General features: G+C 40.1%; 1 protein-coding gene and 1 long non-coding RNA gene across 8 annotated transcripts in view; one reads left to right on the top strand and one right to left on the bottom strand.

Moving 5' to 3' along the window:
* Window positions 1-17,058, top strand: part of TCF12 (transcription factor 12) — a 152,948-nt gene that overhangs the window by 56,129 nt on the left and 79,761 nt on the right. The window lies entirely within an intron of this gene.
* On the bottom strand, window positions 5,363-12,545 carry LOC149916257 (uncharacterized). The gene is made up of 2 exons (XR_016470348.1): window positions 12,092-12,545; window positions 5,363-9,342 (listed from the first exon to the last, which is right to left on the bottom strand). It is a non-coding gene; the product is annotated as an uncharacterized LOC149916257 (long non-coding RNA).

The raw sequence follows: 17,058 nt of genomic DNA, 5'->3' as shown, positions 1-17,058 counted from the left end.
ACAAACCAATGGGGTGTGAACTTCCCATACTGGAAAAAGTTCCTTACGTTTCACTTTGCAGTAGCTCACATCAGGCAGTTCCACAGCATTACATTTAAATTTTATTAAATCACTTAATGCTTTGATTATTGAAGCTAAAAATATCAGGACTGAACACACTTATGTTCTTGGCTTACGTAAGCATCCTTGGCTGATATGTAGAAAATAGTAAAAAAATTGCATGCAGGCTATTTTTGGGCCAGCTTATCTATATGTAATACATCACTGCTGCTTTTCCCAAAGAATGTGTTATCATTGCTTTACTCCACTGAAATGCCGTTTTATTACTTCAGGTAGACATGGGTTTTGTTTTGATTTTTTAATTAGTTTTTGTCCATAGTATTGCATGTAATCTAGCAAACAGGAGACTTATGTTTAATTTTCCTTCTAAGAATGTTTGTTTTATTTTGGAGGTACATCTCTGTGCTTAACTGCTTGATTGACGCTTTGATATAGTATTCTAGACTGGCTGAAAATCTGGTGTGTATTTCCTGGTATTTTGTTGTTTATGATGAAAGCTTAATGCTTTAAGTTAAATCTCAGTGATTTCTTCTCTCCCAGATAATTATACATATCACTTAATTCTTACATTCATACATAAACCTTCCATTAATTGAGGGAAGAGGTGTACTTTTAGCTCTCTCCTTTCTTTCCTTGAGCTGCTGGAGCAATGCATGCTGTGTTGCTGTGCTTGCAGCTGGGCTGTGCACTTGGCTGAGCTGCTGGGCAGCAGCAGATCCCCATGAGCCAGGCGCCCATGGGCTTGGGTCTGTGCTCCCTGTGCTGGCAGAGCAGGCAGCCTGTGCTGCTGCGCTCTGATGCTTGGTAGAGTGTGATGCTCTGGGTTCAGTTTCAGATGGTTTTCCTTCCCCCCCCAGGTATTACATTAAATAAATTCTGCTCACATTAAAGAATTGCTCTCATCCGCTCTTCATTTTCCTTTTGTGAAAGCTAATGGGTTTCTGGGAAATTAAATTACACAGTCATTTAGTGACAGTGCGAAGTGCAGGGCATTTTTACCATTGGGTTTTTGCTCACAGGAATGCATATAGCTTAGTTTTCCCTTCTGTTTACAGTAATATTTCAATCAAATAACTCTGCTAGCACATATTTAAATACAGGAATACCTCAAGGCTCACTCCAGACGCAGCAGAGCCTGTGTCCTTGGTGCTAGGCTGCAGCAGGTGTCACCTGTGCTCTCCCCCTGGGATTTGCAGCTGTGGCAGCGGGCAGTGAGGCTCCCCAGGAGGTGCTCAGGTGGAGCTGCCAGGTAGGTGCGTGCTGCACAGCCACAGCTGCTCCAGAGCCGCTGCCTCCAGCAGCTTCCAGGGCAGGGAGGTGAAGGAGCAAGCAGGTGCAGTATTGTCTCCCTGCCAGTGATGCTGGAGTGCCAAGGCAGCTTGTCCTTAGTGAGTGAGGTTAGGATTGTGCAAGTTCAGAGGATTATAAAGTCTCTAAATCAGTGTGGGAGTCATTTTCAAACTTAGTCTGCAACACTGTGGTTCAAGGGGAAATAAACAAGCATGTTTTCTTTCTGGAAAATGAAGAAATCTATCCTTGAAAATCCTTCACACTAGCACACTATTGTGCTAGGAATAGCTGGGGGTATCTGCTCTCTGGGTGCTGCTAGTGTTGCAGGTGCCATAGCAGGACTGTGGGAGCCTGCAAAGCCCGGCCTGTCCCACCTGCAAGTCTGATCGTGGCCCTCCTTGTAGGATGTGGTGCCAGGAGGAGCAGTGTGACCTGGTGTAACCTGCATCAGACCAAGCGTTGTTGTCTTCAAAAATGTTTCATTTACACTCCTAACCAGATTTTTTTGTCGATGCTAAGTACTTCTGAATTGCCAGTCTAGGAATTTTAATGTGCAATCTGTGCTTTTTAAATGTTAAACTATTATATTTTGTATAAAATTTTATATCAAAAACCTTTGTTTTCATCTAACGCGGTCTGATACATTGAGTGTTGATTTATTCACAGTGTACTCAGACTCTGAAATGGGAATAAACAGTAATCTGATGAAATTTTTAAGTCCTGCTTTTCCTCTTTGTTATAACATGTCAGTTGAGCTGCTGCAGGGTATGTTTATCTGTTACAAGGCTCATCAGTGCATGAAATGCTGAAAGGGCATATTTCTCTCCTGTGGTTCCTGCCATCCCTGGGCACTTGTAGATGTGTTCCAGTGGCTGGGATCAGCTGGGTGAAGCTGTAGGATTTTAAATTTCAGTCTGTCTGAAGGCGCCAAGCTCCTTTCTAGGGACAAGGGAGGAGGGGAGGATTCTTTCCCATACTGGTGATGTAACTTCCCCATGAGGCAGTTGCTTAGGGATCTACATAATAACTATTACCCTGTTCAAATAGGGGACTGTAGAAAGCTCATAGGTGATTAAAAGATAATTTTGTAATTTTTCATGGCTTGTCTTTGTTTTGCAATAAAGATGTTTGCTCATTGCCAGGTGCATAAAAATCACTTACTTGATCTCTATTTCATTCCGTTAATTTCTTTTCATTCCTGTGTGCACGTAGCTGTAGCCTGTCACTTGCTAGCAGCCCAGTTTTTAACCAATTAGCAGCCTGCGTCCAGTGATGAAATTCTGATCTGAACAACCAAAATGTTGTAGCTAGGCTGCTTGTGCCAGGATAAATGGCTTCTGTGATTTTTGGAGCATTATGGTATTTGCATTAATGTGGTTTTATGGTGATGGTTTCAGCAAGTCAAAAGCTTGTTGCTGCAGGAAACCTGACTTTGGATAGATGCACTTGGAGGGAAAGGCAAAAAAGAGATGCAACTGAACTGATCATCCTGCCACAGATAGACTTGTATCCATTATGTACAGGATGGTGTTGGACCTGCACTACCATTGTTGGTGTTTTTTTGGGTGACCACTGTACTTTTTCTGTAGAGTTGTCATTTGGTGCAGGTGTGCAGTACTCCAAATTGGGCACTTCTGCTTCAGTGCACAAAAATCTGCTTTCTAAAAAGCAGGTGAGAGGCTTTCATGTAACAGAAACATGCTGAAGACCGAAAAACAGCAAACCCATTTTGCTAAGCAATGGCAATGCTTTATATGCCAGGCTTCTTCGGTACCTCTCTCTGCTTTTTCTCATGGCCAAACAGCACTGTTGCTTTCAAATGAGAGTTCAGCTTCTGTCACTCTGATGCTTCTGAGTCTGTCAGGAGGTCAGCCAGGAGATCTGAGGAGTTACTTCTCAGGTATTCAGGTCACTTCAAGAAGTAGATACTTGTTATCCTTATGTCTAGGAGCTTCACTGGGATGGCATTTGGTGGAAGGAGGACTCAAGCTTGGTTGCTTTGGGTTTTGTTTGATGATGTGTTAATATGTGAGATGAAAGAAGCTGATGGATTACTGCTGCTGTGATTCTTCTAGAGAAACAGGTAGCCTTGCGTTTTGTATTTCATCACTAAAGGTTCACTGAAATTGAATAGAGGAAGAAATGAAACACTTAGCATAGAAACAAGGGGAGATGGACTCCACTGCTTTTTTGAAAACAGCTCAGATCTATTCATGTGTTATTCATGAATCTTAAAGGTAGTTGAGAACCAAGTGTTCCGAGATCATCTTGTACTGCAAACAAGTCTCCCCTGGAAGTTCTTACTAATCTGCAGATTCCAAATGCAAGGGCAAATGAGCACCACTGATTTATGTTCTGCTAGGGAAAGCTCTTCTGGCAGTGTAGTGCCTCAGCTTTTCTTTTCCTTATGCTCACCTGATGAGGAGGACAGACCTGGTTCTCCAATGTATCCTGCAAATTCTTTGTCTTTGTGGAGTCTTGCTTTTTTCTCCTTGGGGTTTTCCTTAATTTTGTCCATAAGAGGCATTTTTTCCTCTCTTGGGAGTTACGGTGAATCCAATTTTGGTGCATAGTATCACATTCAGTTGATATCAGTGGCATTACAGCTGGTGGCAGTGGCCTTGATGGAAAATGCATTCTCACTTTGCTAGCAAATCTTGCATTCAAAATCCCAAATAGTTTGCTCTGTGATTAGTCAGACCTCTCATCTGAGGAACCAGGATTGTACAGACATGCAGAACAAGTACTGCACATCGCAATAACTGTAACAGAATTTTAGCTTGCTTCCCAGCATTTTAATGGGGCCCTGTATAATAAACTTAGCACTCTAGGCACAAATGCAGTACAAATAAAGCATCTTTCCATCTCTCCTCCTACATAATGAGACATAGAAGGCAAAAGACTGGAGAATAATGCATGACTTGTTAACACTGCTGTAAGCGTCAAGGCCACTCCCTGGGGTCTGCATTGCACACTGAAGTGCATGACTGCAGCATAAATAAATTAATATCCTGTTTGTTTGTTTGTTTTTTGAAAGAATTTCTGAGGAGATAGGAAAGAGTGTACTTGTGCACTTCTTTTGTGGTACTACACTTTCCTGCATATTGGGAGCAATTTGCTTTGCTTTTTTCTGCGGTAAATAATACACATCTGTCTTAGAGGTAGCGTTGCCTTAAGAAATGATAGAGAGCATTCCAATTTCATTGTGTTAATGCTTTAAAGGAGTTAGCAGAAGCTCTTGTACTTGTTAGACCATAGAAGGCATTTAACACACCTTAATATTTTACTTATCAGTCAAAACATGAGATTTTTTTTTTTCAGATTTGTAAGTTTTCCTTCATTATTTGTTTTCCTTTAATTTTAGAGGAGCTTTTATTTCCAGGTCACTGTGTTGCATAATTATGCAGCTTTGCATTTGAAAGACACTGAACTTAATACAGGTATGCAAGGTCAGAAACTGTGCTTTTGCTTTTTTTCTGGGCTAGAGCTCTGTCTGTATTTGTAGTCAGGAATGTCATTTTTTTCTCCCTGAAGCGAACTAAATCTTTCCTCCCAGTGATAGGAGAGTGTGTTGTTTTTCTCTAGGAGTGCTGTGTTGTATGGTGAGAAATCTGTTAATATTATTTTATCAACACTGAAACCATTTCTTTTATGTCTTTGGAACTGATGATTTTAAGTTTCAGATAAACATCACTGGCACTACTCTTGTTTAAAATATTTCATCATAAATAGCAAGGCTGAGAAGTCCACACTCCACATTTTTGGTGGGCTTTTTTTTTTTTTTTTTTTTTTGTCATCTGATTCTGTATCACTTCTCTGCATTCAGTTTTATGAGCTGCAGGAGCACAACCTGAAATTAGTAGCTCCTGGTTGCTCAATTCTTGCAGCGTTGTGCTGTACCTGCCCTGTGTACTGAGGGCTTGGGGTGTTATTTTATTTGATTATGGAGAGAGTGGTAGGAGGGGAAGAGATGATTGCCTCATCTTTGTGGTGTTTGGCTGCATTTCCTTTCTTTCTTTCTTTCTTTCTTTTTTTTTTTTTTTTGTTCTCTGCTTTTATTCATCAGTGACAATTTATAAACAGTACATGTTTCACAATGATTTCAGCCTTGAGTGCCAAACAACTGTATGATGTTGTTCCTTTGTTTGACAGCTTCCTGGCACTCAGCCACACGCACAGTAGTAATAAATACTCTTGTCCAGTGTATGTGTGCATTCTTTATTTGGTGTATGTTTTTACAATTGCATTAGAAATCTGTCTTCCTAAAAATGTGGTTCCAAAGATGTGTGGTTTAAGAAACAAATAACAAAAAATTCGCCAAACAACCAAACCTTGTGAAGCAATAAAAGTGCAGTAATTATAAACCATTCCTTCAGTATTGTGGAGCAAGGGATAGGGGCTGGGGAGAGAATTACTGCTGTTTTTCATTGGTTCCTGGTACATTTGCAAAATATGGAAAGGAATATGGTTTGTTGGCAGAGGGAAAAATCCCACTTGTTTCTCCAGTTGTTAATCATTTTCTATACAATAGTTTGCTTACATGTGCGCTAAACAATGGGCTTCCAGCAATGTATTTAGAACAGAAAAAAAGGTAAAGAACATTTGAAAAAACTACAGTAAATATTCTGCATTATCTGTGTTGAAGACAATTAGGAACACAAATGGCTTGAACTCAGGATATTGGCTTTTAACTGCATCTACAGCATTTGGTTGGAACAGGGCATCCTGCAGTATGAAGAAGCCGAGCGTCACTGCTGATTATACTCCTCCTGCTGCTGTTCTGTGCCTCCCCCTCTTTCCCCAGCAGAGACACAGCTTGCTCTCATGATAGAGAAGCAGTGCAAATGCCAATAGAACACTGAATCGAAAGGCAGTGATTCATCAGCAGAATATGTTATTTATCCAAGCACAGGTTACATTTTTTTCTTTTTACCTGTGCTCTAAAACATCATTATTTGCTTTATAACCAATTTTATTACAGCTACGGAACAGAAAGCTAATTTTTAGGCTTGGCTCTTTGCTTATGTTCAGTTTCTCTTAACTTTCTTAGTGATGCTTTTATGTTGCTTTCTCACTTGGTGCAACACAACTGTATGTCGTTGGTCCAGTTTTTCTTCTAAGATGTCTTAACGTCAGAAGTAGAAAATAATATAGGCTTTAACTTACACAGAAGTCAACAGAATCATCTGTCCTCAAATCTATAGAACGTAATTTCTGCTGTACTTTTACTGTGCAGCTAAACCTATAATTTTTGTCCCTTAACCCACCTGTCTGGATCAGTATGCTGGTTCCATCTGAGCAGTTCCATCATGCCTGCTGTCAGTTACACTTGGGGATTTTTCCTGTCTGTGCTTGTCTTTGCTTTCTTCATTTCTTCTGTTTCTGAGTGTTTTGAGAACTGCCATTTTGTTTATATTTTGCAAATATATTGCTCTTAGTAGATGGGATACTGTTAGATGAGTTTTGTTCTAGCATGGATTTTTTTGCTTGTTTCTAGGACACTTGTGCTTTCAAAAGCAGTATCTCCTAAGCTTTTTTTTTTTAGGTATGTGTTCTGAACAGGGGTGTGGTGCACTACCCTGAGTTTCCTTCTTGAAAGGACAGCTTACTGCAGACTTGGCCTAGAAGGTCAGAACAGTTGGTTGTCATATTGCAGTGAAGGTGTTCTAATGCATTTCCTATTAGGATAATTTGTGGAGGATGGACAGTGGGGCAGTAAAATTCAATAGGAGGAAAAGCTTGAAGTGGGAGAAATGATAATCTCTTGATGGCCAACTTCAGAACAAACTTGAAACACTATGATTTAATAAACCTGGAGGAGCATGAGCCGAATGTTGAAACATCCAATGGTTAGCTCTGACAGAGTAAGGTTAAATGCAAAAGGAGTAAAAACTTGCTTGTTTCTATGTTATAACAATAGGTTCACATACAACGAAGGGGAACTTCCAACCACAAAAAGCAAATTCATGTGGACTTTTTTTGTGTCCAGTATTCTGTTATTGGAAGCATGTCCTTTTTACTAAAGCTTCTGAGATGTGCCGTGGATGCTTTTCAGAATGTGTTTGATCCCTTGTAGCGTGTACCATGCTGCTCAAGGCAAGAATCTGTAGATGTCACAGTCATCTTGCCACACATGATGAATCACTTTGCCTGAAGATTTTCTGCTCTTGAGGCCTTAAGGCTGGTTCTGTCTCCCCACGGATGTTTGGTTAGATTTGCCATCTGAGCTTACTGTTGTGTGACCAGTTTAGAAAGTACTAAATCCAAACTTTTCTCATGTTTCATTTCTATGTTTTGTTATCATATGAGTATATATGCAGACATCACTCCTAACGAAAAATCATGATTAAAAATAAGGCATGATAAGAATCAGTTTGGATTTAAAAAGGCAACATCTTTTTGAACTTCCTGTTGTTTTCTTGACTTTGTTTTACTTAATTTGTTACAAGAATCATATGATGTGATTGTAGCTGCAGGCTGCTGTCCACTGTTTTCCTGCCTTTTTTTCTTTATTGAAAAAAAAAAAAAAATCCAACCAAACAAAAAAACCCCAAACTAAACCAACAATATGTAAGTGTGTTCGTAGCTTTCTTGATGCTGTCACATTTGGATATTGTTTCATCGTACTGGCCTGTAAGACAGGATTAGTGGCAGCCTGAAACCAAAGGTTTAGAATGCTGTGCAGATAGCTGGTCAGCAGTGTCCTTTATTGGTTCCATTAATTTGATGTAGGGAGCCTTGGGGACCACACTAGGAGGATTTTTTTAAAATGTATTTGGATGTTTTAGTATTTAATGGTATTTGTGTTTTTCAAATAAGTCAAAATCTGTAGCAGGTAAATTTCAAATTCATATCCAGCTCTCCCATTTTCAAGTCCAGTGGCTAACAGTGTATGCATTGAACATTTTGTGATGGCAAGATGCATCTTTTCTATTGTTGCAAATTTATAAAAACAATATGTCAGCAATAAGACACAGGAAATGACAAAGCATAGCAAGTGGATTTTGAGCTTTTTCTTTTTTTCTTAATTGTTCTATTTATATTCCTGTCCTTCCTTCCTTTTTGCTTTTCGCTGTCCTCTGGACAATACGTATTCCAGCATTTTGCTTTGTTATTTTCCGTTCCCATGTGCTCAGGGCAGAGCAGCTCTCCTGCTCCCTTTGCATCCTGTTCAAGGCCTGCTGCCATTAGGTTCTGGAGGAATAGGTAGCTGCTTGCCTTCTCTGCTCCTCCCTCTAAGAAAACCCCTCTGTTCTTTGTGACCAGACGTTTGCAGTGACGTAAAAAGGGAATGAAAATGTAACTGTGAGTTGCTAGATGGCTGAATTTCATCTCTTTTTGAATAGCATTTTCTACTTAAGCTGCTTTTCTCCTTTCTGTCCTGTTGTCCTGCCATTTTTTGCTGAAATAAGCATCGTTGGAAGAGCTGCTGTTTGTTTTCAGCTTTGGAAGACAAATCTAAATATATTTCCATGCATTTTCTTTTTTCTCCTCCCTATTTTTTTTCCAGGGATGCTGATGTTTGTTTTTTTCTGCAATTATTGTTAAAAAAAAAAAAAGAAAAAAAGAAAAAGAAAAAAAAAAAAACAACCATGGAAAAACAGCAAGAAAGAACCTTTGTTCATTACCAAAAACTGCTCTAAGTAGCATAGGCACCACATGTATCGTAAACTGAAAATCCTTCTTTCTGTTGAGAATGTAAAAGGTACAGACTTTTCTGAGAAACAGCCCAGTAAGCATCGTAAGAACAAACAGCAAAACACTCCATATACCTTTATTTGGAAAAAAAAAAAAAAAAAAAAAGGCAAAAAAACCCTCGAAATTCCAGTTCTTCTTTGCAGTGAGACTTTTACTGATGTGGGATACGGTCTTCGTCTTTTTTTGAATGCTTCTTTCTCGTTACAGATTCTGGTTTTGTTAACTTGTATACATCTGCAAGTTTGATGGTTGCAGGAAAACTGAATGTATGCCATCTGTGTCACTTTGAAGAAACTGCATTGAAACAAAAATTTTATTTAATACCTGAAAGCATAGCATGATTAGCTATAAAAATACTTATTTTTAAGTCAGAGGCAGTTATGTCTGCCCAAGATTTAATACTCTCTTTTTAAAGAGTACAGCTGTGAAGCTTGAATGGAAATTAGATTGATGCTAACAGCTGATGATAAAGGTATCTACTTAAGCAAAACATAAAGTGAATAGCTTTTGTTGACCATGGGTAAAGCTGAATAATGTCAGTATAGATGGCTAGGTAATATGCTCTGATGAATTCATAGCTTGTATCTAAGCTTCAGATAGTAAAATTTAGATATTCTTTTTTGGTTCTCTAGTACTTAAAGAACATTCCTAGCAGTGCTACAGCTTTTCTTTGGATTCGAATGCTTAAAAGAATGAATTTACTATGGTAGGCATATAATACAGAATTTTGGCTACTTTTTTTTTTTTATTTGCCATTTTAATTTTTGAATAAATGTTGTTAAGCTTTTAAAAATATTAAAATACTATCTTTCATTTGTAATGGTAACATTTACATTGAGAACATCTCACTGAACGATTTTTGCTCAAGAAGTCATAACATCCTTTCAGTTTAAGCTGTTAACAGTCAAAAGTTCCGAGACGTTTCTGTCTTTTGAAAATACTGATTTGTGGTACTGCAAGCAACTGCTTCCTACAGAAAGCGATTTCATTTTAGCCTTACAACCAGTCACCATTCCACTTACATGATGAAACCTTTCTCGTGACTGTTTTGCTCATTGACTTCTGGCTCTCTGTTTTCTGCAGTGGTGCTTGCCTAATTTTTGAGTGTATAAATCAAAGCTACTTCTTAAGAAGTAGATCTTAGTAATTTATACACTATATAGTTGTTAATTTTGTATCATGTTTTACTGTTTCTGTATATTTTGGGGGTAAGAATCGTGGTGCAAGCACATCTTTGCTGAAGCCCTTTGCTCTAGGAAATGTCTCAGATACTGTGCACTGTTTTGTTTACACATCGAAATTCCAATCCGACTCCCTAATTTATTTGAGTAAACTGATTAAAATCCGTTATTGTTCTCTTGATATCCTTAAACCTTTGTTATAATTTGTATTTCCTGCACAATTGGATCTCTGACTCATGTGTCATGTACTTCAATTAAAGGTTGTGTTCAGAAGTTCACTATGTTTTTCTTTCTGGTGCATTTCATGCTGTCTCTGTAGAAATATCCTTCGGAGCAGCTTTTACCACCTTTTGCCATCTTGGAGAGCCCTTTCTTTTGCTTCACTTACAAACATTCCGTGTGTTGGGCAGAGCTTTGTCTTAGCACTTCTACGTATAACATCACAAGCCACTTAAACCCCATGAAGCAGATGAGAAAAGAAGCTGAGTTTTGTCCAGTGGGTGCAGGAGGTGCAGTCTCTGGGTGTGCTTCCAAGCAGTGCCACCGAAGCAATGAAGCACAAGGGTGCTGCAGTTGTGCTGAATGTCTCCTTGTGCTCCCATCTTGCTTAGAGTTGACAGGTAGCTTTCAGCTTTCCTGAGCTTTTGGGATGAGATTCTCCCAGTCCTTTCTGTTGTGTCTCCAGCTGTTAGGTTCGTGCCTCTGAAGTAGAAATGTCATGTCTTGTAGCATAGCCATCAGTTTGCCCCCATGTTGCATCTGAAGCGTGACTCATATTAATACTTCATTCATTATATGGCATTTCTTTTTTTTTTTTTAATAGGTTCTCAAAATAAAATAAGCTGAATTTCATTTAAAACCAGTCTTATTAAAGAATATATTCTGGTCTTAACACTAGGTTCCCCAGATACTCTGTAATTAGCATTCTTTAAGTACCCAGAATAGGACTGGGCATCGGGCTGTTAGTTTAATGATTTATTGATTAATAATTTTTGTATTCTGATGAGAGGGAACATTTTCTGAACTGCTGTTGGTCAGCATAATTCTGCAAAAAGATAAGAATATTCTTTTGGTACTACTTGTGTTTGCTCCTTAACCCTTGTGTTTCACTGTCCAACAGCACGCAGTCCATCACCTTTTGGCATGCATAGCTTTTGGGTTATAGAACTCTGGGTTGGCCCTATGAAAAGGTGAATTCTAACAGAACGTTGAATTGAGAGCAAAATGTAAATGCTTTTGTGCATTTTTCTGATATTTTAGGAAAGGAAGAAGGCAGAAAAAGATGATGGGAAGACCTGTAGCAGTACAAAACTCCAACTGATCTAACTATTAAAAAAAACCATGCTTTTTCCTCCCATTTTTTTTTTTTTCCTCCTTGCGTTAATGAAGTGTGCAGTAGTCTCTTTGTATAGGCTTGTGGATGAGGGACAAGAAATTGCTGTTGACCTAAAGCAACATGTAGTGGTGTGGAGTATAATCTGACAACTACTTACCATGCATGCTTATTTCTCCAGGTAGTTCTCTGCAATTTATGACTGAAAACATGGAAGTCAGAGTGGTTCAGTAGATTGCCATGAGCTATCTTCATGATTTAGAGGTCTCTGCTGTTCGTAGACTCATAGAATCATAGAATGGCTTGAGTTGGAACAAATGTAAAGCTAAGCTTAGGTATCTGATGGCAGAATCCCTCCTGCCTGGGCACTTGCACAATTCAACACATGAAAACAGCATATTAACAGTTCAAATTGTTATATTTCAATACCAACTCATAGGACTTAGTCCCAAAGTATAGCGTGGTTGTAAGAGGTGATGCACCGTGTCACACCTTTCCTGTGTATCTTTTCAGTGGTGTGAGTACTTACTGGTATAGTGTGGTAAATGGCCAAAATGCCTCCATATCCTTTTCTCTGCAATGCATGTTGTGCTCATAGTGCACGCTATGCTCATAAGTCACCAGGACCGTGAACACAAATGTATAGCTGGCCTTTTTTGCAAAACCTCGTTGAAAGTGGTGCTGGATTCAAGGCTTGGTGTGGCCTGATTACAGCCAATTGCTCTCTCTTTGTCTGATTGCTTTAAAACTAAGCTGGGAATTTTTGCTCCAAAAAGAAATGAAACTCCTCCTTTCACTAGGCTCCTCAAAAAGCATGATTGGGTGTGGCTTTTTTTTATAGCTTTAACTTTGATTTTTTTTCATTAACAGCAGTTCTGTTTGTTGCAGAATTTAATCCAACGTATTGCCAAAGGCAGCAGTACGTTCTTCCCTAGGTTTTCCTCCTGCTTTGGCCCTTATCCTTCCCCTTGCCGAGCAGCTGCTCTGTGGCAGGTAGGAGCGTTCCAGGCCGGTTGTTGGGCACAAGGCACGGCGTTGCCCTGGCTGCTGCCCGGCAGCAGGAGCTGCAGGTTGCTGCCCGCCCGGTGCAGGCGGCAGGCAGGCAGGCAGCGGCGCAGCGCTCGGCACTATTAATATGCACAGCGTGGCGGCTTTCGGGGAAGGTTATTAGGATGCGGGTTCGTATCCTCCAGTGAATGAAATGATGTGTGATTATGAAGTCATCAGGCATGGACCAGTAAGGCTCGGGAGAACCCCCCCAGGTCCTCGGGGTGCCATTGATTGGTGACCATGTGTTTGTGCCCGATAGACTGTGAAATGGTGTGTTGCTCCACGGCTGTGCTGCACCTGCGCCCCACCGAGGTGATTGATTGGTTTGGTCATGTGGAATGTTCCCATCTGGTCTGCAGTAATGTGGTTTTTTGTTGACATTTTTTTTTTTCCTTCCTTCTTCTTCTCTCCTATTTCCCCTTCATCTGCAAATAGCCAACGCTGGCAGGAGCTGGAGCAGGCGGTCGCAAAAGGCAGCCGAGCCTTTGCCTTTGGAACAAAGTGGTGCTGCTGCAAGTCCTCGTGTTCCTTTCATTTCTGCTAAAAGACCAGATAGGTCGTCCTGTGCTTGTGAGGGGGAAACAAACAAACAAGCGAACAAAAAAACCACCCCAAAAAAGCCTACAAAAGAATGCAAAGAAGCCGAGGGCGTCCCAGCCCCCCAAACCTGTCTGCTACGCACAGTTCTTGCTGCTTTACACAAGCACTGCAGTATTGTAATTAGATTACCAAAGTAGCAGTGCATGTGGAAGATCTTATTTAACCTCAGAAAAGTAGTGGTTTATTTATTGAAAACTACTGATGTTGCACTTTAAATGCCAAGAAATTATTTTAGTTCCTTAAAAAAAAAAATTCTATAGTTACATTGGGCGGTCTTGTTTGATATTTCTTAATCTCACTCCTTTTTCATAATTGATCTATTCATTCCACTTAATGACTAATTACATATCAGAGCACATCATCAGCAGCATTCATCATTGTAGAATGTAATAATCAATGACATTTCAACAAAGGAAAAAATAAATATGCAAATAAGGACTCATTAACATTTGCATGAGCTGTTTGAATAATCACGTTGCTGACAAGGCTGTAATTAACAGAAATTGATGCTGAGTTCAGTATTTGATAGTGTGTTTTCTCAGCGTTTTATTGTTGTCACTGCGGGGGCTGGAATGAAGTTCTGCTCTGCTTGTACCTTGACTTGGGCTTGATGTGATGGGCTGTGCCAGGTAGCAGAGGCTTCTGGGAGTCCCCAGTTCAGCTCTGACCTACGCTTAATGCAGAGAGAGAGATTTCAGTTAAATGGCTGTATTGTTAGTGAAGGATTGTTGAATCCGTAGTAATTATGCAGCAGCTGAAGGGAGATTTTTTTTCTCCAAAGTCAGGAAAACTAAAAATGATTTAAAAAAAAAAAAACAAACAACTGAGACTCTTTTACATGAGTCAGGCACTTTGAAACTATAGGATTTCTTACTTGTTCTGAAAATCAGGCATTGAGGTAGGGTTATGTTTTCTTATTTCATTTGTCACTCTGGTACAGCGTATCAATGTCGGGAGACTTGAGCTTTATTGTAATTGAAAATCACTTGCTAAGGAAAACGTTGTGTAATTATGAAACGTTACGGGCTCCCTCCCTCCCCTCTGATTATTGCAACTTTACTCCCCCTTCCCTCTTTTTCCTGAAGCTTCCTCTTTTTGTCATGGATATCAGCTGAAATGCACAAAACACAATAAAGCTGTTTATGTCAGTTTTTTTGGATGACTGTAAGTGCTGATTATAACAAGTTTAAGGAATTTCCTTTGTTGAGTGTGTACCCACGCCATATGGCTCAACATGGAACATTAACTTGACAGGGATAATGGATTGTGGTATATGGAGACAATTTTGCCTGCAGCTTCACTATAACTCATTCTGGTTGGGGATCACAAGTTTATAATATAGGATGCAGCAAACATCCAGATGGATTTGCTTTACATAAAAGAGTTGCAGTTCTTTTTATTTCCTGCTTGTAATTGGGGAAGAAAGGGACTTAAAAATTAAATAAAAAAAAAAAATCAGAAGTAGTAAACAAAGAATGGGTCTTATTCAGACAGGAAGAATCTCAGTGAAGCTGTGTGTTTATGTGATGTCTTGGATATACTGAAACATAGGTGGGGTCGTTACTTACGAACACACACGTGTGCAAGGTTTTTCTAATAATATCTCCCCTGGCTTCACTTCACAAAGTATTTCAGCGTACCTCCACTTGCAGCAGTACATGAGGCTCTGGGAGAATGTGGGGAAAAAAAGCTACTTGAAACAAGGCTCTGACTTTTCTTAATTATAGTGACTTTTGTTTTCATCAAAATGACCGCTTCTCTGATTAGCATTCTGGTTCTTTGGCAGTGCTCTGACGGCACCCCGTGTTCTTTTAGAAAGAAAAAAAAATCTTAAGTCTTCTGTGGCACAAGGCAGTAAAATACTGCTAAAATAGTTTCATTTACTTCAGTCAATGTCTTGTAAAATGGGAATTTTTCTAATGTCTTATTGTAACATAAATCACTATAAATCTGATGCTTCCTACTGAACGATTGGCATGCCCAAGTTTCTGTTCTTTCCCTAATTTTACAAACACTTGTACATCTAAGAGACTTCAAGCACACGTAATCCCATTAAGCACGTATGTAGCTGTTTGAAGGGTCGGGGCCATAAATCCATATTGAGAATTTCAAATAGAGCTGTGTGGGATAGCTTCAGCATTCCTGTACGCTTGTGGTTGACTTAAACTCCGAATAAAATGGGGTGTCTGAAAAGCAAGCATCTTCTGAATATTAGTTTGGGAGATTTATGTAAACACCAGCCTATAAATCTTTTGTAGTTGAGCTTCTTTATCCAAAATAGCTTCTGTTTTTTTTTTTTTTTTTCGTTGAACCATTTTCACATGGGTATCAATTAGTTAATTATTTGGTTAGCTTTTAGGTAAGCACTTGAGCACATGGAGAGGACTTGGTTTGTGACTGGGGAAGAGGGTTGCTGGTTGCAATTATAGGTACTGTATGTCTGTCCAGCCTACATCTCCCATTGCTGACTTCATATGATGACATCCCAATTTAGTATCTTTAATCATCATCCTGAGTTTCAGAAGGTAAGCAGCCAGAAGGGTCTGCTTTTGGGAAGGGAGGAATAAAAAAGCATTTGCAGTTGACCTCTGAAGAGACTGACTTGGCTTAGGGTGTGAGGATTCTTTCAGGTTTTCATGCTGCAAATTATACTTTAAAAAGCTGTTCTGGGTTCATTCATCTTCCTCCTGCATGCCAGGCCCTGTGTGTGGTAATTGCTGCCAGGTGGGAATTTTCTGTGGACTTACAGAAATTGTTGCTTGCATTCTTATTATGGAAAAGTCCCTTGTTTTCTATTGCTGCTACAGTTGTGGAAGGATAATATCAGGAAAACACAGGATATGCCTACAATGCTGTTGTTTAACAACAGCAACAAAAACCACAGGAAAACACCTGTTCCATATTTGAAGCATAACACTGTATCTGATGTCCAGTGAGCTGGTGGATCTTGTTCCTTTACGGCCCGCAGGCTGGAAAGCACTGTGACAGGGAAAGGTGCACCAGTGTTGCAGTCAGTTTGACAAATTTAAGTCCGTAGATAAGAGAATTCTTTCCAGGAACAGTAAGGGGAGCTGACTGTTTCTTCTTGGCTTCACGAGGAAACTAAAAGTCAAAGTCAGCAAGCATTTAATAAAATAGAAATGTTGAAGATAGCATTTGCGTTTGGTGTTGGCGTTTATTACCCACCGAGGAGGTTCTGCAGGCTGTATGTACCAAACAGCATGGTGATTCTTCCAGGTTGCAGTAATGCCTCCCTGCATCCAGTGAATGGTGCTCTGTGGTTTGTAAATACGGCTCAGCCTCACCTCGAAGGCAGGTTTGGGTGTAAAGAGCAATGAATTTTTGACTTTTGGTTTGCTCCTGTAATTTATTAATAACTGTTGCTATAGTCTTCCAATTACTTAACGGTTTTCGCTCCTATTACGTGTTTTTATGGAACTTGGTTGGAAGAGGAGTCTTTCTTCTTGGCAGAAGGAAATGCCTTTAGCTTATATTTCCCATCTGTTTATTTCTGGGAGCGCAGTGCTGGCGGTGCTGGGGATGGATGTGCCGTGCCGTGCGTGGGCTGTGCGTGGCAGTGCGGTGCGAGCGCGAGGGGACGGGAGGGGGAGCCCGCGGCACGGCTGTCAGCCGGGAGGGCAGGGCTGGGGGCCTCATCCTGCTGAGTTCCCTTCGTGCTGTTCCAGTCGTTCGGCGTGGAAAGCTCGTCTCCTCCTTGTCCTTGAGTGCGCGCACGCTGTGATCCGATTGCTTGAGGGGAGGGCACGCGATTGCTGCATTTTATGGCAAAAATGGAAACGTATTTCCGTCTGTACATTCTAAAGCGATTACTTTTTCCTCTTAAAA

The sequence above is a fragment of the Phasianus colchicus genome, chromosome 12 (genome assembly GCF_987193195.1).
Source record: "Phasianus colchicus chromosome 12, bPhaCol1.hap1.1, whole genome shotgun sequence".
In the NCBI taxonomy this organism is placed as follows: domain Eukaryota; kingdom Metazoa; phylum Chordata; class Aves; order Galliformes; family Phasianidae; genus Phasianus; species Phasianus colchicus.
Note: the sequence above shows the minus strand (reverse complement) of the source record. Positions and strands in the feature narration are given on the sequence as shown.